This window comes from Ornithodoros turicata, unplaced genomic scaffold (assembly GCF_037126465.1).
Source record: "Ornithodoros turicata isolate Travis unplaced genomic scaffold, ASM3712646v1 Chromosome56, whole genome shotgun sequence".
NCBI classification, from domain to species: Eukaryota; Metazoa; Arthropoda; class Arachnida; order Ixodida; family Argasidae; genus Ornithodoros; species Ornithodoros turicata.
Window position 1 is genome coordinate 142,845 of NW_026999384.1, and position 22,580 is coordinate 165,424.

The 22,580-nt window shown below is 43.9% G+C and overlaps 1 long non-coding RNA gene across 1 annotated transcript; it reads right to left on the bottom strand.

Moving 5' to 3' along the window:
• Window positions 1-19,371: 19,371 nt before the first annotated feature.
• On the bottom strand, window positions 19,372-19,709 carry LOC135374401 (uncharacterized). Its single transcript, XR_010416885.1, has 3 exons — window positions 19,683-19,709; window positions 19,608-19,625; window positions 19,372-19,551 (listed from the first exon to the last, which is right to left on the bottom strand). It is a non-coding gene; the product is annotated as an uncharacterized LOC135374401 (long non-coding RNA).
• Window positions 19,710-22,580: the final 2,871 nt, after the last annotated feature.

Consider the following 22,580-nt stretch of genomic DNA (forward strand, 5'->3'; position numbering starts at 1 on the left):
TTTTATTTCTTCTTTTTTTTTTTGCCTTTTGCAGCCGAAGAGGGGAGACCACTGGTTAGTTGCAGGCGTTTGTCATTTACGAATCAGTAGGACACACATTGAAGAAAGCTGCCCCAGGTTGAGAGCAGCCGATAGTCTATCCTTGTTCTGGGCACCCTTCTTATTGCTGGCGACGTATTTAAAGGGAACAGTCTGAAACGGGATAGTCATATGTGCAAAGCCACTCGAAGTCTGTGGCTGCTAAGAACGAAATGTCGCCATGGTACAACGAGAGATATTAAATTAACAGCATGTAAAACCATAGTTCGACCTTAGAGTATGCATCTACAGTCTCGAATCACCACACATGCACGATATCCGAAGAAATAGAGAAAGTACAAAGACCTGCTGCCCTATAATCTTGCCTAAGTTTCGAAGGACATCTTCGGTTACATGTCTGTTGCAACAACTAAATTTAGGTTCACTTGCACATAGGCTAAAAGTAAATAAACTGAAACTACTCTTTCTCCTATACAGTGGTCAGTTGATTACAAACAATAATCCACTGTTAAAATTTGTTCACATTCGACGGGAATAAATCATCAAAAATGTCATTTACTTATTTTTTAATTCATTTGCCAAAATGTTTAATACTTGACATCTATTATTATTTCACAAAGGGTTGGGGGATTGACAAGTACAGCATGTTTACTCCCTATGTGTCAGAGCGGAAGAACCTATTCGGTTGTCCAACGGGTTAACGGTGGACAACCCTGGCCCTTGTACTGCTTTTTGGACACTAAAAAGTGGGTTAGCATGAGGAATGTGTTTACGGGGAAGCAGATTACACAAAGTTAAATGTTCCTTAGGATAACTGCATTTAGTACTGCAGCTTTTTTTCCTTGTCTTTTTTTGTCATTTTCGACACTCCAAGTGAACCAATTATAAAAATCGATCAAACGACCGCTGCCGTTTCGATCAAACGGCGTTCGATCAAATGGTTTTCGACCAAATGTCCTGCGTTCGATCAAACGGCTTTCGACCAAACGGCGTTCGATCGAATGTCCCGGAACCGAAGACTGAACTATCGAAAGCCAGAGGGCCACCAAGAAAGGAAAAATATATATTCGAAAAGTTACATCTGCTACATCAGGTAGATCCACAACGCTGTGCTCAGGACAGGTATTGGGAATTAATGTGCTGTATGACCTTGTCCAGCGCATGCCACTTTTTGGCAGCATCCCTCGTGTACTGGGGTTGATCTTACAGCTGTGGATAGAGAAAGAGCTTCTTTTGAAAAAGTTCTGTTAAAAAGTGAATTTCTACTTGGAGTCTTTTTCAACGTTTTATTCATAAATTATTTATTTCGCAGACATCCTCTTGGAATTCCTTATTTTTCAGCCTTTCCATAATCCAGTCTTTGACTGTTTGATATTACCTCATTAAAAAAAGAAAGAAAACTGTCTTCCAATTTCAACACATCGGGAGAACGAATGATAACACCACTCGGTCTCACTGTGCCTCACCTCCCCTAACCCTACCGTTCTTTTTACGTGCATGCGATGCGAGACGAATATTGTGTAGCTGTGTAGCAAAGCTTTCCTGGTCTATGCCGCCCATTCTCCCTATTCTCACTGAAGGCCTTCCCATTATTTTGCGACGACCTACTCAACGTGGATCTCTTCAGACAGGTTTCACGACCTCAATTTCGCGCTTCCGCTGCCGGGGAAACCCCTTCTGGGATAGGGTGCCAGAACAGTGACTGCATTCCGCGGAACGATATGAAGTTCTCTTCTGACCAGCAATGTGGCGCTACTGTACGATGGCAAGACGGGGCAGTTCACGGAGCCGTACATACCTTAAGTTTTTTCAATATTGTGAACAACTGGAGGCATGGACAGACATGACATGGACACGTAAATATTCAAGAAAGAATTCCGCGTAAATGCTACTGATTACATTTCACATATGTGCTACAGTAAACGAGCTACGAACTTCCAAAAGCGAGAGACCGAACTTATAAATTTTTTGCAGCTTTCGTAAGGTTTTTGAAAACTTCTGAAAAAAAAATTGCAAATGTGTCCAATGCGAATTTTTTGAAATTCTAAAATCTATCGAACAAGGCCATTTTGGTCCAAATCGGTTCAGTATTAGCTGCAAAAGATCGCATTGTTTCGCCCATAGAGAATACATGGGGCCGCCGGAGGTCGTATCCCCTCTTAAAGCAAGCCGTGCGACTCCACCACAAAATCGTCACAAAGGTGGTTGTGTATGTGTAACCTCTCAGCTGTCAGGAACATGTGCATGTGTACAAAATATCTCCGTCCAGAAAATTGCGCAGTCAGTCAAGTGGGAGCTCTTCAGCAACCAACGGTACACAGAGAGAGAGACAGACAGGCAGACAAAGGCACCGACAGGCACACAGACGATGACGAGATGGGGGCGATGCCGGCCAGTAGGCTGGGCGCTGCGTAGTGTAAAAGGGCGACGGACGTCTGCATGCACCCCGCGCTCCAAGATCTCGCGTTCCACATGGCTTCAACAAGACACACTTCAACTTCAGAAGCCATCTCTTCAGACACAATATAATTAAAGTGGGGTGGAATGTTCTGTCTGTAACCCCGTGACTAAACATTGATCGTGAGGGTCGCACAAAATGTTGGAAAGGAGCAGGAATCAGGCTTTAGGTAACGTTTAATGGCAGATGACTAAGACCGACTGTGCGGATGACGATGGGAACAACTGCGGGTGAAGCGCGCACAGGCCACGAGCTTCAAGGGACGAAACATCAGCTTCCTTTTTCTTACACTCCGGGCGGCGCATGGGTAAGACGGAGCCTGTGGTTGGTAAGATGGTACAGTCCCTTGTGACCGTAGCAACGATACTGACGGGGTGACGGCTTCTGATAACGAGGTCTGAAGGGAGTAGTCCTTGCATTTGCAGGGCTGCGGTACCTGTTGCAATATGTGATGCAAGGCGAGGATTCGCGATCCGTTTCGTATAAAGGATGCAGTGGGTCTTGCTTCAACGGAGGTGGTGCTGCAATGAGCATGGGTAGTCCGGAGGACTTATCCGTAGATGGCGGTGGTATGTCCTGTAACAGCAAGCCTCGAGGTACGGGACGATTCAGTGGGGTCGACGACTTGCCAGTTGAGAGGTTTCTGTCCCGATCGGATTTTAGGGTCAAAGGACAGACACTGGAGTCCGGTGGCATTTCCGCTTCCCGGAGTTGGATGTCCTTGAAGAGAGTCGGTTGTGGTATCGTTGTCCAAAAGATGTCGTACAAGTTCCGTTTGATCGTTCCCCTGGTGGTAGTCGAGTTAGTCGATGGATTTTCTTTTATCATTTCAACTTTCATATCTGTATATTCAGGGTGATCGTTGTCATCTAGGGCGTCTTGAACTTCTGGTGTTAGTGGCTCGTAATCGGGGTGCTTTCGCGTTGGAGCTTCGGTGAACGATGGTGCTAAGAGGCTTACATGCTGCGATGTATCCCTTGAAGTTGTGGAAGCAGGGCTAGGGTTCGTAGTCAGGTCATGATTTGTCGAGAGGTAGCGCTTGGCATTCAAAGTTACTCGTGTGATGAGTTCCAGGTAGTTGTCGCCATTTCTCTGCCTCACTTTCAATTTCGTCATCGTCTATGAGTGCTGCAATGTTATGATCCAGATCAGCGAGCAGGGATGACTTCTTCGTTAGTGAGGCGAGTTTGAGCTGGATCTTTGTCTTGGATGGAGCTGATTCTTGAAGTGATGCCGTGATGTCATCCACCAGCTTCTGAACACAGGAACGAAGAGGGACACGTAGCGTCTGGAGCTGTTACATGTGTCGTCCTGTTCCTGCAGTCCTTTCGTCCTAGAGAGGGAAGGCGATGCCTCCGTCCCGGGTTTTGGGCACCAAAATGTTGGAAAGGAGCACGAATCAAGCTTTAGGTAACGTTTAATGGCAGATGATTAAGACCGGCTTTGCGGATGACGATGGGAACAACTGCGGGTGAAGCGCGCACAGGCTACGAGCGTGAAGGGATTGTAGTAACACGAAAATAATGACTTTAAATGGTTTGAACGGCGACGCTCTGCCGAAAAGAGGAATGAAAATTGAAGCATCCAAAACGAAATAAGCGAGTGCAGCTTCGTAATGTAGTTCCTGAGCGTCTATGATATGTTCATAGTAAATGGCCATAAAATACATAATAATAATACATAAATAATAATATTATAATAATAAAATAACAATACATAATACATAAATAAATAAAATCTAACTCGCGGATGATAAGAGCGGTGATTCCCCGTTTTTTATTTTACAATCAATCAATCGATCAATAAGAGCATTCAGCGCGTGCTCAAACATCGGCCACTCGCATTGGTATTCCGCCTCTTTCCGTTTAGCGAAGCTGAAGCTTTTTTTAAAGATACCGCCATATCCATCCAGGTTGAATCCGGAACTATAACGCCGTATTTTTTTTTTATTCCTCGATAGTAACGTCAAAAATTCGACGCCAAAGAGGTAGTAGTTTCAGTGCTATTTGATGCAATGCATGGCAAGAGCAGGCGTTGAGAATATGGTGAGTTTGTGATTCTGGACATCACACAAAAACTTCACATGCCAGGGTGGTAGGCAGAAAATATTTCGGAGGCGGGGGGTTCTATGAGGACTTTACAAGGAGGATGAGGATTTCCCCCGTGCTTCCTTCTCCCAAATGCACAACCGAACGTACAATTCCGGATAGGGTTTGACCCCCTAAACCACCCTCTGACTAATCCCCTGTCACAGGGAGCGCCCTCTGACGACAGGCGGGCGGACGTCTGCAAGTCGCGAACACTCCGTGATCATGTCATGAATATCACTGCTGGACTATCGCCGGACGTGCTAACAGCGTGGCAGAATTCATACTCATAAGCCAAAGGCGGCGTATTTATCTAGCACTTTTCACTGAGCGTATATTGCGGAATTGGGATTGCGGTGTGAACGCGAAGCAGATGAACTCGGAGACCAAGGAAGAAGTAAAACTAAGGCGGGAGCGCTGCCGTTCGTTTCCGAATCACGAACGTGTAGTGGAAGTGACGACATATAGTGCACGTCATGCAGATCAGGTGACCGGAGCCGACCAATCTGCGGTAAGACGTCACTACACCTGGGAGTCCGGGGCAAACCCGAAGGGTCACGCGTAGAGGGGCATAATTGCGAGGTACTATTGAAGCAACAAGTGATGGGTTAAATTTCGTAGTGGTGTTGCTGCACGCTGTAAACTTTTAGGAGAAGCAAGTACGCTTCAATTAAGCTACGATTAAGGTACACGATTAAGATATCCGGCGAACTGCGTCTAGCCAGATATATAATTGTTTGCCTCAGTTGATTTCCTTCACCCACACTTCCGGAACCGAGCGGAATGACGTCACACTCTCTCCTTATTTTTCTTTGCCTCTCGTTGCGGACAATCTTCTGCCCCGCGCCCCAATTCGTGTCCCTGGCCTACGTCATCATGGTATTACTGTCGGTGGGGCTTCCTTAGCTGCATAGGCAGTGCGAAACTTTAAAACTGGTTTATTTAACATGAAAGCTGTTCGGAAGATAAATTTAGCCAGGTTCGACGACTTGCCCCGGTCGTCTACATTGTTATCGCAGCATACAACTTTGCCGAAACAGAGGATAACAAGATCATCATCCAGTGGATCCCAGGGCACTGCGGTATCAGTGGAAATGAGAAGGCAGACCAGGTTGGCTCGAATTGTTCACCATAAAGAAACTACTCATAAAATCTTACGCAAATCTGATGCAAAGTACTTGATTGCCTCATTACGTTATCGCCTCTCTAAAACCAGGTGACGTCATGAACCAGTGGTTCCTGCACCTACTGCATCCCATCCAAGATGCCAAGGCCGTTAGAGTCCGTCACCCGTCGCCTGCGACTCAATGTCCCGTACGCAGCATTCATTCATAAGTTAGGTGTCGTTGCATCGTCGGACTGTTCAACTTGTGGAGCTGTGGAGAACACGGAGCACGTGCTCGTCACCTGCCGACGCTCCGACTCTAGTCGACGAACACTGAAGAACGCCCTTGCGAAACTTGACAACCGACCGTTTAGTGCTGAGAAGGTACTGGGGAGCTGGCAAAGGCAGTACCAGCAACCTGCGCTGTGTGCACTGACGAACTACCACTAGGACGTACGTGCTGAAATATTCTTTTAAATTATTCAGTGCTTGCTTTCACACGTCAAGCGTCCTCGAACAGCTGATCGCACCAGTGCGACGTACGTTTCAATTTTTTTTCTTTTCTGCTTCTATTCTATTATACAGGTAGATTGTGAGGCTATGTCAGACATTACCGTATCGGTCTCGTACACATGTTTGCCGATGTGATAATTTGTTTTTCCGAGAGTCTTTCACCTCCATGATATGACGGAAAGAGTAATGCAAAGAAATGTCGTAAAGAATGTCCTAGAAACCACATCGCGATGAATTGCCATTTCTACTCTTGGTGTAGCCCCAAGAGACTTCGTACACTGAATGCAAATTGGTCCCTATATTACGTCATCAACATGGGTTTGCTGAACGCCAGCTAACATCCACAGGATCTTAGGCATCGCGAGTACAACTTGCAGTACTGACAATTTATTCGCCTATAAATCACTTTCAGAAAGCAGGAGTTACCCAAAGCGACACTCGTTTTTATAGCACAGAACTTCACTACGTGACATGCTGAGGAGCAAACTTTCCACAGCATGATAGCGTTATTACTCCTTATTTGTGTAAAGTGGAGTGAACTCACCCTTTTCTGACGGTCAACAGAACTGCGTGAGCGTCACAAAACGGCGTACGCGCCTCCCGTTTTCGACAAATCAAGAGGGAGAACGTTGTCACTGCGGTTATGAGATCTTGTCCAGCGCGTTCTCGCCTGATTTATAGTGAAGTCCTCGGCCACGTTAAGTAGCCGCGTCAAGTTCGAGAGCGCATGGAGCGCGGTGCTTTTTGCTATACGGGATATCTCGTTTTGCGCAGTGTGCCGCTCCGCGCTCCCCACGAGTCGGAGCGCTCCTCGCGCTCTCCACCCTCCTCTCTGGTTGCACCCATCTGCACCTTAATGACTCTTTTTAAAGTTACAGGCACCCGGATCGGAAGACGGCTGTATACCGGAAGATAAGATTCAGTGACACCCAGAGGACTATTCAGTCACACGCAACGTGCACGCGTCTTGTGCACTCCCAAAGCTCTCTTAGTAGAGGCTCCGGAACCAGTCGGACAGAGTGGACAGAGCACACTTTGCAGAGCGCTACTTAACGCGCGCCTCTTGTTTATCCAGGCGAGTACCGAAGGCCCCGTAAATGTCCCGCAAACACCAATGTCGAGGAAATGCGAACAGGCAGCATATGACGTTGGAATCAGCAGACAAAGTTGAGCATCACAGATACATTTCGAACTGTGTACTTTGTACGGTACTTTAAGTAGTTTTGTCTACTACTTTCCCGTCAGGTACTCGAGTAGCTAACTGGAAGTCAAGCCAGAAAAATGGAAAACATTCGTAAGTTTTGTGTTTAACGGCAGTATTTTTGAACGAGAGTTGTGGAGTGCTCTCCTCTTTTTTCATAGTATACCGAGAGATGCAAGGAGAAATAAATCAGGAAATAAAAATATTTCCACGAGCACAGCTGGTTGCCTGAGCAACTACAAGCGGAAATTGTGTAGTCTGTTACAGTTCATAATCATAGACAAGCACTACCTAGCTAGGCTCAAGAACTGGTATTAATGCTACAGATGATGATATAGATGCTTACATTGGCATTTAGCCGATGTAAGCAACGCGTTGGTAAGCACAAATTCGCAACACAAACTCTTCCTTAGTCCCGTTGTTTCCACGCACATAAATTCCTAGTATTTCTTCTTCAAGATGTATACCAACTTGCTCACATTGCTGCCTTAACTACAACCGGGATTATGAATATTGAATGACTCGCGGAATGGGTGTGCTGCGAGTGCCCCAGCGATTCCCACATTCTACACTCACTTGGTCGAAACTTTTGAGCTACCTGTTGAGCTCCATCATCATCTCTGTTGATCATCTCATAATTTGTTTGTACTTTCTGTGTGTAACCGTACTAGTGTAGCAACTACGATGTCGTCGAAACTCATATCCCCATTTTTTTTCTTTACTGCGTCAGTATCACTGCTTTCACTCAGTTGCGACGTACTTGGCGAGTACTTTAGGGCACAATTCCCAGTACTCTTTGTACTTTATTTTAAGTATACTATATATTTAAAATTTGGTGCTTTGTGCTGTACTTCATGTATCACTGACGCCCAGGTAATATACTATCATTCTGTGTCTTGATTTGTCAAAACAGGGGGAGGCGTCTATCTGGGACAAGATAATCTGTCCCAGATAGGCACCTCCTGCCATTTTCAACAAATCAATACACATAATGATATCATTCGGAATGATGGTTGGCTATGAGTGTGCTATGTGGTGAAGTTCTCTTTTAACAGTGCACCACTGCAGATACGGATGTGTTTTCAGGCACGGCCAGAGTATTGCCGAATAATTCTTTCAGAGCCATGGTGGCAGGCGTTTTTTTTTTCTTTATTCTTTAGTCTTTATTCCAGACGTACCCTACATAGCCCGAAGGCGTATAGTAGGGGGGTTACAAACTTGCAACAAACAAATCAACATCTGCAGAGCACACTTGCAAGTGCGACAACTGTTTCCACTGCGCAATGGTTCTAACGAAAAAATAATTTGCATATATATTGGTTCTGGCATGGATATCCCATCATTTTAAAGTTATGGTCAAGTCGCCGCGATACATAATGTGGTCTCTGTCAATAAGTATCTTTATTAATTCCCGTTTTGTCATTTATTATTAAATATAACAATTTCAAACGAAGTTTTTTTTTCCTGCGGGAAGCGAGTGACTCCGAATCTAATATCGTTTTCATTCTCGTGCAACTGTCTCGTCGGCCGTAGCGACCCAACACGAATCTGGCTGCCCTAGTTTGATTTTTTTCGAGTTTATTGCTCAGTATTATTCGGGAAGGGTCCCATACTGCACAACCATATTCCAAGATGGGCCTCAAATAAGTCAGGTACGCTGTTTCTTTTAACGATTGTCGCGAACACCTTCAATTACGCTGTACAAGACTTAGTGTCCTTCCAGCCTTCGAAACCACATTATCTGTGTGATCGTTCCAGGAATAATCACTTGTAATCGTAACACCTAAATATTTAGCAGAGTTCTTTATGTCAATGGCCTCACAGTTTATAAAATGCTGCGTTCTGATTGTTTTTTTTTCTTGCGTGTAACTGGAACGTGAACACACTTTTTAGGATTCATAGTCATCATCCAGTCATTACACCACTTCTAGACACGTTCTATGTCGTTTTGTAATTGGACACTATCGTTTAAATGATCAATCCGACGGTACAAAACACAGTCATCCGCGAACAAGCGGATACAGGAAAAAGTATCACTCACAATGTCATTAATATAAACTAAAAACAAAAGCGGGCCCAGGACGGATCCGTGCGGTACGCCAGATGTCACATTTACATAGGAAGAACTTTTGCTATTCAATACAACGCAATGGGAACGATCGAATAGGTAGTTCTCAATCCATTTTATAACAAACACATCTATGTTTAGCATTTTAAGTTTATACAACAAATGCGGATAAGATACGGTGTCGAATGTTTTCCGAAAATCTAAAAAAATACAATCTACTTGTCCTCCACTACCCACTTCTTTTGCAATATCATAATAGAATTCAACAAGTTGTGTGACACAAGATACGCCCTTACGAAATCCATGTTGTTGTCTGGTCAGTAAATTATTCTCCGTCAGGTGCTCCATTATCGCTTTGTACAGAACGTGCTCGATAATTTTGCATGACACAGCCGTTAATTAAATTGGCCGGTAATTTGTGGCTTCCTTCCGGGAACCTCCCTTATGTATGAGAACGACGCACGCCTTCTTCCAATCATCGGGTAAAATACTCGTAGAAAGTGATCTTTCATACAACAAGTAAAGGTATAACGATATAGGTCGCGCACAACGACGAAGCACCCTCGGGGATATACCATCCGGACCACATGCTTTCGTTTCATCTATCATTTCGAGTAGTGCCTCGATTCCAGCTACGCTCAACTGGACCGGTTGCATTAACGGAATGTGACAAGAGGGTAAGTCAAAAGGACAAGAAGTCTCCGCTAGAAACACAGAACGGAAGTACTTATTCAAACACGTAGCTATTTGAACGTCGTCTGTACTGGCGACATCTTCATGAGTAATTTCACTTATTCCAATAGGATCCTTCCTACAACTTTTTATGTACTTCCAAATATTTTTAGAATTTGTTTTCATCTGCTCGTCTAACTTATTAAAATATTGTTCCTTCGCTATTTTAATTTTTGACCTATATTCTCTCGTAACATCGCGAAAAGTTTGGAGATCTTCATTTCGTCCAGTTTTTTTTTTTAAACAAGATAGGCCTTTCTTCTTCGCTTAACAATATTTAATCCGTCTTTATTAGCCAAAGGCTTCTTGCGTTTACTGAGTTTAGATGAATCCACATTTGGTATATACTGGTTTACCAGTGCTAGTAGTTTTCTCTTAAATAACTTCCATAGCTCGTGAATGTTATATTCTTCGGACAAGCACTCAAACACCGGCAGGTAGTCAAAAAAAATTTCTGATATACTAGCGTAGTCCCCGTTATCAAAAAAGTAGACTCTTCTGGACGTCGCTACCTTATTACGTACACTCTGACTATTCAAAGTAACTGCAACAGCTTCATGATCACTAATGCCAGGAATAACATTAACGTATTTAACAGTATTTGGACCACTGCTAAGAAAAAGATCAAGTATATGGTCTTCACGGGTAGGTACATTCACATATTGAACTAAACCAAAAGTGTCAACAATGCATTTCATTTCATTATTTACATGACTACCAAACCTTGCGAGACGCGAAGAACCCTGCCAGTACAAGCCACGCAAATTGAAATCACCTGCTGACATGATATATATACATGATATGATATATATTAAGAATCCCGGATATAATATCAAAGAGAGAGTGCCATAGTCTTTTCTTTCTTTTCCAATCCAATCCAGAGAGTGCCATAGTCCAGCATCCGATCCTGGCGGGAGATAGAGAACGCAGTTCTTGCGGTGTTACAACCAACATCGAGCTCTGATCACCTTAAGGATGCGTGAACTAAAATAAAAACACCTCCGCCTCGGCTGGTCCTGTCTTTTCGATAAACATTGAAGTCTTCAGTAAACACAGCCTCGTTTTGAATACTTGAATTTAACCATGATTCTGTTCCAAATACTATGTCAGCTTTTACGGACTCAATCAGACCTGCCAGGTCTTCAACTTTATTTACAACCCTCCTGCAGTTTATTACAAGTGCCACTATTTCACGAGGCAGAGCAATTGTTTTGGTTCATCGTCGTCACTGTGTTTTCGAACTGGGAACAACTTCGCCTTTTCTTTATCCCACATAAAAGTTTTTCCGTCAACGACCAACCTATCGTGTTTAAGACTTACACGGCTATCTTCCCGGGCTCCCACTGCTTTCGCATATTCCCAAAGTTTCTTTCTAGTGCGTCGCGTTTCAATGGAATAATCCTGGTCGACGCTGTATGCCGTTCCCTTGAAGTTTCTTGCTTTAGACATAACTTCCTGTTTTTCCTTGTAAGAGGCAAAGTTCACAACGACTGGTCGCTTAAATTGTTCTTTATAACGACCGACTCTATGCGCTCTCTCGGTGGTTTTTAAATCCCAAGTTTGCTTTACAAATCTCTTTTATTGGCGATTCACGCTGATCCCATGTTTCGGTGCTGTTGTCTTCATTATTGATTGATTCTTATTAGTGATTCATTCTGATCCCACGTTGTTCTCTTCAATGCCATAAAAAGGTAGATTCTGTCTGCTACTTCTATCTTCAAGGTCAACATTTTTATACTGTAGTTCCTTAACTTGGTGATGAAGCTTTCCAAGATCGTTTGGCTGCACTCTTAAAAATGAACTTCACCTCATGGCACGCTCCTAGCCAACCATCATCTCGAATGATATCGTTATCTGCCCTGCAGATTTGTTGAAAACGGGAGGCGTACGCCTTTTTGTGACACTTATGCTGTTCATAATTGTCACAGAAAAGGCGTACGCCTCCCGTTTTCAACAAATCAGGGCAGATAACGATATCACTCGAGATGATGGTTGGCTTGGAGCGTGCTATGAGGTGAAGTTCATTTTTAAGAGTGTGATGCGCTACCACTTTCTTCAAGGTTTCAATCTTCTCTTCTGCTCTACTCAGCTTACTGCTAATGGCCGTTAACATCGTTTCATGCGCCGCTATCTTAGAATCGATATTATCTAATTTAGCCATAATACGTGTGCGAGCACACTGCAATAGCCGCGGCTACATGTACCCGACCGAAACGGTTCGAGTTGACATACCATACTTACTCACGTGAATACTCCTTGCCCTCTCAGAACAGACCTTCACAGCATAGTTCGTTGTGCGCCAACCACTGCAACAATGATAGGGTTATCGCTTCTGATTTGAAGAGAGAGAGAGGGGCGTACGCCTTGACTGTAGTCGTGAGGACAGCCGCTTTTGTGTGGCCAACAACGACTAGCCGATCCTACCATTACCCCCCCCCCTAATGTAGCAAGCATCATACATCTAAATTATTACAAAAAGGCGAACGCCCCTACGCTCTTCGAATCAGCAGCGATAACCCTATAATTCGTCGCAATGCTATGCGATTGATGTTCTGTTCTTAGAAAGTTCAGAAGATTGGATGATTCTGCTTGATGGAAGATGATTTGGTGCGATAAATCAAGAGTTCCCGTAAAAGCGGCTAATACATGCTTACTCCATGTACGATCGACCAGTCGCATTGGCCGTTAGAAATCAACCATATAATCTCGATGGAGCGGTGATTTATTTGTCAGATACCAGGCCTCTGTCTCCTCTACGAAAGCACTCTACTCGATGAATCGTGAAACATGGTTACGCCTGTTTGAAGAAGGTGTTGAGTGGCTTCGAAAACAGGCGTGTCTAGAGCATGCTGCGCACACGAACACATCACGAACATATCAGGAACGTCAGCGGTTAATATCTCAATTTCTGTCCTGGGGCCCTATTCTTGTCCAAGTAATCGGCCTCGATTACTTTGCGTCATTGCCTCTCATTGGTCGTTACGTGAAGGAGGCGTGACCACCAAGGCGTGATGACCAATGACAGGCAAGACACAAAGTAAACGAGGTCGATTACTTTGTTACGAGGATAGAGCCTTGTACAGCGTTACAGCAGAATGCCTTTCACATTCTCTCAATAACGACGGTCTCGAAATGCGTTCGTTTGCATTCGTTACCTTTGTGGTGATGTTGCAAGTTATTCTCTCGCAAGAGCCATGGGAGAAGTTCACTACATCTGTCAGTTTCATCGACTACATGAACAAGCATTTCGGCGGCCGCAGCCTCGGTATCTTAATGACTCCCAAATGCGCAGCTCAGCACAGCTGGGTCTTCTCCCGTCTCACGCAATCCCTTCGTCACCAGATCGTCATCACTGTCCAGGACCACTTCAAGAATGACTATTTCCGGTACAAGGTTTCGCGAGCACTAAAAGTGGTTTGTAGCTTAGACGATTTCAGGAGGCTACAAATGAAGGGTTTCGAATCGACTGGGTCACGCACGCCGTCAATTACTCTGTACGCGGACAACGTCGCATCGAGTGCATATTTTCACACTCCCATCTTCCTAGGAACATTTTCGCACATATTTCTAATCAATAGTACAGCGTTCCTAGCACCAGATTTTACTCAGGATTGGTTTTCTATGCATCGTTTGTCACATCTGCCCAAGGCTGAATTTGCGAAGAAACTTACGGAGCCTGCCTCAGTAGAACTCAATGGAAGCACACTTCGAGTCGACTGCGTTCATGGCCCTGTATGCGGATACACAAACCCTATTACTTTCTTTGAACACCTCCGTCACAAGAACTGCAGCGTCGATCAACATGCAACCCTCCCCGAGACAAGACTGAATCCAAACAACTACACCGCGTCACATATAGCGGATGTGTTGCAGTTTTATAATTTTCTGTTAAATGCAACGGACGTATTACTGGACCCGTACGACACATATTACCGGACATTTAGCACCAATACCGCGTACTGGGGACCCACTCATTTCGTACTCTTCGGAAAGGCTCGGAAGCCACAGGCAAAAGAAGTGGTCATTCTCTTGCCATTTAGCTACAGCGTCTGGATGTGCGTATTTTGTGCGGTGCTGTTTTGTTCTACCATGACATTCCTCGTCTTTAAAACAGCCACTGGAAGATCACCCACCTTCTACAGATTGTCGGCCTTCTACACAACGTCACTTTTTTCGACGGCCAGTCCGGGGCTGCTGGCATCTGATCATCAGAGATTGACCTCTATTCGAATTATCCTTGTGTCGTGGCTGTTCCTTGTGCTGACGCTGTCCACTGTTTACAAGGGATCTCTAACGTCTCTTCTCCGAAGTGTCCCACTAGAAGATGGAATTTATGACATGGCATCGCTGTTACGACACAACCGTAACAAGAGTGTGTGTTTATGCATTTACCGCACACCCCATATCTGGCGAAGGATGCTTTTCACAGGCGTGGATCTTGCCTTCACACCACGATGCGACTGCTATTATGTCCCTCTTGGAGGACCTCTAGTTTATATAGCAAAAGTTGAGGACTTGAACGAGTGCATAGAGGTTCTCCCAAATGATACTTTCGGCTTTCAAGAGATCATTGACGGTGAGAAGCCTTCTGGACCTATCGTACACTTCGGGTCACCTTACAGGGCAGCCCTCAAGAAATTGATAACACAAGGATTCGAGGCAGGACTGTACGAGAGGGCAAGGTCCTTGGACGACTTCAAGAGTTCTTATAAAAGAAACAGCGAAACAACTAATCAAGATGATCAGGGGGTCACTCCCTTCACGGTGGGCGATTTGAGGCCCGCTTTCGTCGTACTCATTGGTGGATTACTCGTCAGTTTCCTAGCATACCTCGGTGAGAGACTGGTAACTTGGCTTGCAAAGCAACAGGGCCCATGGAGAAAAAAGTGCGAGGAAATGCAGGGCGTGTTGTATGAATAACCCCTGTCCGTCCGCGTCGTTCTTGCGTTCTTCATCATGGAGAAAGAAATGCAGGATTCGAGGAGTTGGTTCCTTGAGCCCGTGAGGGAAGAAGCTAACCGTGCTGAGGTGAAATGTGTTAGTGTATGAGTGTTAATGTCTGTCTCGTCGGCTTGAAAGGATTCCTTGAAGTGTGGTTATATCAGCCATCAGTATACGCTATATCTTATATGCGCTATGCTACTCATATATACGCTACGGTATCAGCTAGTATATCAGCCACGGAGCGTTCCTCTGTGTCGCCCAGGAACCTGAGGTACGTGTTTGCGAGCTGGAGGGACGTCCTGTCTAGGCAATAATAAGCGCTAGAAAGCCTAATTTGGTTATACAGGGTATTTGCTCTAACGTGTGCAGAAACTTTATTTAAGGCGAGCGATAAAAGAGAAACGACCGCTACTTTTCAGCTACCTGACTAAGAAACAGGTGCTACCAGTGAAACAGTACCTTTTTCTTACTCAAGTAGCGAAAAGCACCGCTTGCTTTTATACTATCGCCCCCTTTAAAGACAATTTCTCGACGCGTTAGTGCAAACACCCTGTATAGTAAAGCCTCATTAAACAAAGGCAATACGACTGGGGGGAATGTTCAACAAAAGCGGAAATATCACAAAACCAATGACAGTAGCCTAGAACGTGCACGGAAGCAACGCTGGAGCCTCGAGAAGTATGCGAGACCCTAGGAAGTGGTGCCAGTGTGGCATAATGGGAAGGTCACGTGACAAGCAATGAAGAGGAGTTGGTTGGAATACTGCCGCTATCTGGATCTCCCGAAGACTGCCATATTTCAATCACGAAAACAGCTGCTTTCTTGTGGTGCACGTAATGTGCGATAAGATAAGGATTTATTAGGCAGTTTCAGAAGAGGACACCGCATTGGACTATCAAGGATGTCGTCACAGCGCAGTGCTTTACGCAATGCGCAGTGACGATTCCTTCTTGCTTGGGGAGTGTCTGGGAACCATTACCGTACCGTCACCTATGTACTTTCGAACGATGGCGCAAAGAAGAAAGCACGTCAGGTGACAAGTTCAACCTCTCCGTATAATTTTTAGTCCGTCCAACTCCAACTCCAAGAAAGCACGTGGTGTCAATGACGTGTCGAATCTACGTGGCTTCCCGTTAAAAAAAAATACACCGACGTCGCTAAACGGCAGCCAATGCGAACATTGTGCGCTATACGTTTTTAGTGTCCTTATGATGTGCTAAGCATTACTCATATTTCATTACTATCGGAAACTCTGGTCAGAAGACCGAGGTCACCGTGCTTTCTACAGCGACGACTGTTACCATATACAATAGTTTTTTAGTTGACTATATCATTCGGCCTAGCTCTACGTCGGCTGAACAGTGTTGCGGGAACGAAGAGCGGTTGCACAATTTACGTCGTCAATGACGTAGTGGTATTCTGATTCTTGTCGCCGATGATACTGCTCCAAACATGGAGGAAGGAAACACAGGAGCGGCCGTTTCGAACAGATTTCCATGGGACCCCTCTGGAGGTCGCTCCTTTCAAAACCGCCATTACTTCCTGTCCACCACGTGATCCTCTGTAACGTTTCGGTTTAGCAACGCTTTGAAGCTCGAGCTGCTTTCCGTGCTTTTCCAAAGTAATTTACTCTTAAAATGTGAGCACCATTGCGGAAGCAACGTTTTGGTAACGTGTTCTTACCACGGTGGCGGCTGTCGTTCAACAGAAAGCAGCTCTGTCACGGGAATGACGTTTCATTCGTAAGTACGTACTTGATCGGTTGTTTCGTACTCCTGTCTGTGAGAGAGTCATCTTGAATCCTTTGTTTGCAAGCTGGTGCTGTGCTACAGTTGCAGATTCAACTGATTTCCTTCATGATTGTACAAATTTGATTACTGGCATGCTTTACCACTTCAGCAACAAACACAAAACGTGGCCACGCCGTCACCCAAACGTCGCTGCCACGAATGAGGTTTGTAGTCCTGCATGCTTGTCCTGCAGATCCTGACCGGTCTTGTGACACAAGGGTAAACCAAGAGTAAACCTCCGAACATACACAAATAAAACTGGACGCGCGGCGTCCATCACAATGCAGATATCTGAGCTGCATTCATGACTCCCGTCGTCTGGTTAGGGAGCCGGCCTGCGCATGCACTTGAGGTCAGGTGAGCGATCACATGGTAGACAGGAGCATCCCAGAATGCAATGCGAAGCTGGCACGCTGGTCCCCATGGCAAACACTTGGAAGGGCCGCTCCTGTGTTTCCTTCCTCCATGTCTCCAAAGGATTGGCCATGGCGCGCTTCTACCCTGTCCCGGAAGAGGCCGGAATTCTCAAAAGTTTTTGTGTCGTTCGGGTTCGCAACGCGTGGAATTGGTTACAACTCTAGTCAAGCCAATTATCGTTAAACTCTACGTAATGATCGGCTTTTGAGTGTATTCTCGCAAACAACAACAACAAGTTTCATCAAGAGTTTCATCGGCGAGCGACGATACTCTACCCCATTGCTGACTGTATTGTCCTATACGGTGGCTAGAAGCTCTAAAAGTGGTTTCAGGGCACAGCGTTGGTGGATCGGATTTGGCCACGGCCCAAGTCATTTTGACAAACTGGAAGGCGAGAGCCTATAACTGATTTAGAGACACTGAAAGCGTGGATTCGTACGGTTGCTACTGCGGACAATGGAGAAGATGTGCTCGAGATGTGTTATAGTAATAGTATAGTAATACTGTTTAAAGCTGTCTTTGTTACTGTCCTCTTCACCATAAACGGTCATTTTCGCCACTATCGATCAGTAGGTGCAATAATATCTTTTCGATGGAAGCCTTTCTGAATATGTAGGCCCATACTCGACCACGTGAATCCACTTGACGCAAAAGTCATCCAGAGCAACCCAAGAGTCTATGCGGGTACACTCTGGCGGGCTCAGGTGTCTGTCCCGAACATCGTTTGCAATTGTTGTTGAGTGTAACTGTTTTGCGTAACCTATTGAGTGTCTTCGGTGTTGTTTGTAGTCACTCTATTTGGCTGATGGATTTTGCAGCACCCTGTAGGCCTATAGGCAAATAAATAACCAAGAAACTACGTGACAGCGTCTATTTACCATTACTTGGGTTCCGAGCTATTGCTTTGAAACATTGTAAAGCAGCATAAAGCTTTTAATATAAGAAAACTTATCTGTTCGATATCGTGAGCGCTCCTTACTCTAACGTCCCAATTTTCGTCCTAACTGCGGTTATAATTTTTTTAGAAAATTTAAATTGAAGACGTCAGACAACACTGTGTCGCAGTCACCACCAACTGCGTGTCGGTCGTTAACTACAGCACAAAAACTACGTTGGATCCGCGCAACACTGAGTCTAAAACAAACGAAGTCGACTACGCAGTCATCATGAGCAGCACAAGATAGTCTGCACATATGACACCGTTGCTTGACAGCTTACGGATTATTTCCCACCAGACGTCGCCCCGAGAGATTTTACCGCGATTTTACTCGCAAATTAAACCTACTTAGCGTTCCCTGTCACATATATCCCGAATAGCTCGGTGTACAAGCAAGATGTTAAAGGAAGCAGTGCGACTCCGCCACAAAATCGTCACAAGGGTGGCTGTATACAGGGTGTCCCAGAAAACGTGTTATTGAATTATAATAAAAAAACTACACCACCTAGAGTCCTGCGGTCAATAGCGTTTGTTCTTACTGGGTTTTTGCCACCTCCTCCTGTGAATGTCGAGCAACGTAAGTTTAATTATGTAAATTTTTGCGAGCTCAAGTCGGAAATTTGCCTAGTAAAGGTCACTTTTTTACCCCACCAATGTGAAGAGCGTGTCCAATTTAGTCAATTTAATGATAATTGACAGGGGTATTCAGGTGCTATCCCATTGGAAAAAATAGCCGAACATCATGCTCTACGGAGGTCGCACAGAATAGCGCACGATGAATTTTTCAGCGCAATCTTTGTCAGTCAGACGAAAGGAGGTTGGAAACCCAGTCAGTAGTAATAGGTCTTGTCCATTTGACGACATTGCCGCCAGGGCAGCGCCACCGTCGCGTCTGGGCCGACTTCACTCGCGTATTTTTCCCCGTGCGGCGCGTTTGCGGAGGCTTGTCCGCGCGCTTATAACATGCAGAGACATGCAAAGAAGGGTCATACACAAAAAGTACGAGTGAAAAATATATTTATTAATGCCAATTGTAATGCCAATCAAGTTGTCATATTTATTAAAGCCAATTGTGCTGGGAATTGTGCCAATTGTGATGCCAATCAGGTGAAGGAGAAAAACCCAGCCGAAAAACCTTCACGACCTGTAACAGAAGAAACACAATACACATAATAAAGAATACATACATTTATTGCTCTCTAAATATTTCCATTAGTGTATTAACAATTACATTTTTTAAAAACTCTTTTGTTTCCGCCCCTGAAAGAAAACACAAAATTAACGTCGTCACATTTGCTTACCACACGATAACTCACGTTGGACACAGCACTGACCTGAAAAGTAGATTTTGTTATTATGCGAAACCACACTTATATTTCAATAATACATACAATGCTGTGGTGGCAGACCCCAGTAATCTGTAAGTGAACATCATTTATTATTTTAATTATGCTATAACTTTTACTTACATTCAGGCGCTGGTCTTAGTACTGGCGTGTAAGCTGAAAAGATATTATCAATTAATAACACACACACACACACAACAACAACAACAAACACAACAACTATATACACGACACAATAATACATACATATCGGCGGCGGCGACTCTGGAGCTGAAACAAGAAATCAAATTTAAACATCTTTTTCATATTCTTTATAATTCCTTACCATTTGGAAAAAATGTTGGACTAGAGCTAAATACTGAAAAACAGACAACAGCCATGAGAAAAAAAAAAGAACTACATTGCAAATCAAAAACTTACTGCTTTGATCCGATACTGGTGTGTATGCTGAAAAGATATTATCAATTAATAACACACACACACACACACACAACAACAACAACAACAACAACAATATACGCGACACAATAATACATACATATCGGCGGCGGCGACTCTGGAGCTGAAACAAGAAATCAAATTTAAACATCTTTTTCATATTCTGTATAATTCATTACCATTTTCAAAGTATATAGGACTCGATCTGAGTTCTGAAAAAAGACAATATCCATGAGAAAAATAAAAAAAAGAAAAGAACTACGTTGCGGATCAAAAAACTTACCGTTTTCGTTGGACATTTTTTGGAATATGTGTCAGTCAAGTGAGGAAGAAACTTTTAAACGCGCGCATCCTCATTATCATACAACCTCCTCTCCACTCTTTCCCATTTATTACCGTTCGAGCGAGCCCACCTCCTCATTCTCCCATTCGTTCCCCAGACCAGGAGCTCTCTCCCAAAATAATTATGTGGAAGCTCTTTCGTCGCTGTTTCGGAAAGAAATGTGAAGAGGAGGAAGTTGAGTCTACCGAAGACAGGAAATGGCGTCTGAAACAAGAAATTCATGAAGCAAAAGCTGAAGCTATCAGACGCGTTTTGTCTCACGAACGTCTCCTCAGGATCAAACGAGAGTCTGCGAAAAGTCAATTTGATCAAATCGACAGTGGATGGTAATAAATCTAGTTATCAATACACCTTATTATCAGTTTCACTTCTACCTCTGCGACACAATGTCCGACGTAAGACCGTTTTCTTTCATCCATCCTGCACGAATTATTATATGCGGACCTTCCATGTCAGGAAAAACTTACTTAGTTCGTCACATCCTTAGAAATCTATCAGTATTCAGTGTAGTCCCAGAACAAATATTTTATGTTAGTAAATATGACGCTAGCTGGCAAAATCAATTCACTAAAATTACATTTAGTAAAGAATTACCAACATCATGGGATGAGAACATACCAACACTGATTATAGTTGACGATCTCATGACTGAAAAGAATGTTATGCAAGATATGGTTCACCTCTATACAAGAGCGTCCCATCACAAGAATGCATCAATTATTTTTCTTTGCCAATACTTATTCCATAACGATGTAAACTACCGCACTCTATCGCACAACAGCACATATATAATATTATTCAATAATTTAAGATCTCGTACGCAACTCGAACTTCTAGGACGACAAATCTTCGGGAAATCACGGTTGCCATACTTTCTGAATGCATTCGAACAAGCAACAGAGAAACCATTTGGTTTTCTAGTGATTGACCTACACCCCAGTGACCTACACCCAGTCTGATAAAAGATTGCGAACAAGTATAACCAAGCTCGAGCCACAATTTGTTTTCATACCAAAATGAAAAGTCTACGTCACCATTTAACTTTCCTTAAAGTGCTTGCAACCTGCACTCCAAAAGAGCGGGAAAACATATTGAAGGAGGCTCCTCCGCACAGCATTGAAGCTCTTTCCGAAGTTTGCAAGAATATATTGAATGGTAATGTTAAACTTTCACCGAAACTATACAAAGATTTAAAGAAATATAAAGCTACAATTCGATACATCGCATATAAAACATTGCACAAATCACCAAAGAAGCTACAAAAGTTTTTATATCGACAACGAGGAGGTTTGGTCCCATTACTCCCACTATTACTGACAGGCTTGACTAGTATATTAGGTGGTGTAGCAGGGCGGGCTATAGCTAAGGTAGCTGGTGTTTGAAAATGGCAACAAAAATCGAGGTATTAAATCCAGTGGACACTATTTTGGAATCTAATGAAAGTGAAGATGTAAAGGTAAAGCGTATGCTAACAGCTATGTACTACACTATAAAAAATCAATTGAAACCGACAATAGAATCAGATCCGCCAATAATAAAACCATTACAAATGGAGGAAAGTATTAGCAGAAAGTTCTATTATGACGCTCTACCAGATAATATAAATATTAAAAAAGTTAGGCGCATAGTGTCAGCGATACCGAGGAGTTTGTCATGGAATGAAAAAGGAGAAATCTTTCATAACAACAAAACCATTCAGGGCTCTAGTATAATGGAATTGGTCTTGTACCTATCCGGTCATAAACGAGTGAGGCCCGCTTGGTTTCTAAAGGTGTCAAAACTTCTACCATCACACAAGATCAGACAGAAAAGAAAATCAAAGAAGAAAATATTGTGGGAGACCTACAAGCCGCCACAAAGAACAAAGTTGATTTCATCTTCGGATGAAGAATATTTCTCAGAAGAATGAGCTACAGATCACCTGACGGCGGGCTCGGAGGGGTCAAACGATATCAAAAGGCACGGAAAATCACAAGGAAAGAAGCACTACAAGAATTACAACGCGATGACGTCTATACTCTCCACAAAGATGCAAGACGAAGATTTAAGAGAAGGAAAGTCATCTCACTCCACCTGAATGATCTACATCAAGCAGACCTCATTTCATTCATCCAATACAAGAAATACAATAAAGGATTCTCATACATACTGCTTGTGATAGA